Raw genomic sequence first — 1,784 nt, forward strand, 5'->3', positions numbered from 1 at the left:
GGAGTGGTAGCAAGGGTGGCAGTGTCCAGGAGGGGAGTGGGGCTCGCTAGGGTTGGTGGAGCTGTGCGGGGAGGCCTGTGCATGGCCCTTTGCGGGGGCAGGATAGATACATGGCTGTGGAGGGGAGATGTGTGCCCAGGGTGCATGGCCCTTGGAGCAGCTGTGGGAGGATGCATTTGGGGAGCTGCAGCTGGGTGCCCCCTGGGATATCCCTGGGGCTGAGGCTGGGGGGGTCTGCACAGCGTCCCCAGGGCAGGCAGCACCTGCTCCGTGCATGACCCCCTGGCTTGCCCCACCCTCCTCCCTTTGCTGCCTGCTGTGCGCTGAGCTGCTGTCTCCCACCCCAGAGGTGGGCGCATTTGGGGGATGCTGCAGGCATTAAGGCTCCGACTCTGCAGCCGCAGCCCGGGCTGCAGAATAGTCTAAATCCCGGTTCCCGCCAGGAGAAAGCGGCGCGGGCTTGGGCTGGTGGTGCCAAAGCCTGTTGGGAGGAAAGGGGCACTCTGGAGCCAGGACGTGGTAGGGACATGGGGCTGGCAGGGCCCTGGAGGGGTGACATCTAGTTCAGCCCTGGGTGCAAGGCTGGATCAGGCGTGTCTGAGCCCTCCCAGACAAATGTCTCCCAGCCCTTAAAATCTTCCAGGGACACGGCTCCCCCAGCCTCTCCAGGTGATCTGTTCCAGTGCTTAACCCCCTGCCTAGCTATCGAAGCCATGGCTCTATGCGCATAGAAAACACCCTCCTCGTTACCAGTTGGACCGATTGCTTTCTTTCCCTCCACAATCTGGGGGACAGCTGTTAAAAAATAACTCGCAACGTGCTTTGAAACACAGCCCCTTCCAGACCTGATCGCAGCAAACGGCAGTAGAGCCTCGGGCAGCCCCAGTATCGATGGGCAGGGTCAGGAGAGCGGGGCAGGGATCTCTCTTGCGCATTGTACTTACCTGTGCCAACACACAGCGTGAGGGGAAGCACCCAGCCAGCAGCATGGCAACCAGCTGGGATCGCACCATCCGAGCCAAAATGTGCTAAGATAAGAGAAAAAAAAATGTGGGCTTAAGCAATAACAATGCAGAAACAAAGCTGCTCACCAGCAATAACCCCATGGCTTGAGGAAAGGAGTCAGGAAAGCTTTGGCAGGGATCTGCAGGTTGAAGCCTCAGATTTCTACGGTCAGAAGATGCCACATGGGCAGAAATACAGGGCAGGGGCAACACAGGCACCAAGCAACAGCCGCTGCTCCAGAAGGCTGTGTGGGTGGACCACTGCATTGAGGCCCGAGGCTCTGCCACTGATCTGTCAAGTGCCCTTGAGCAAGTCACTTCATCCCACTGCCTGAGTTGGCAAGAGAGGGATAATAGGGCTGGCTTCCTCTGTGAAGGGCTTTGGAGTGTACGTAAGAGCAGAGCATGGTTAGTGGTCATCAGGCAATGGTTTGCAAGCAGAGCGCATGCATGAGAGGAGTCATCTTGCACAGCCCAGCACTTGAACCTGAGGCTAATATTCCCATGCATCACCCCCTCCCTTGATTGATCCTTGCTTTGTGAGGCTGCCATGGTCTTTGTCGCCCATCCGTGCCCCGGTGGTCCTAGCTACTGGATAAGGTCCTGCCTAGGTTTGAAGCATGGCTGTGTAGACACATTTTCAGCTGGTTCCCTTAGCATGGAGATGGCTGGTCCATCCTAGTGCTGGGGAAACTGAGAAGCAGGAAAATGCAGCCAGGTTCGTGCGAGAAGACCGCACCCCAGCTGGTGTTTGTTCTGTTCTGCTGCGTGGCCCCTCCT

This window comes from Alligator sinensis, unplaced genomic scaffold, assembly GCF_000455745.1.
Source record: "Alligator sinensis unplaced genomic scaffold, ASM45574v1 scaffold402_1, whole genome shotgun sequence".
Lineage (NCBI taxonomy): Eukaryota > Metazoa > Chordata > Crocodylia > Alligatoridae > Alligator > Alligator sinensis.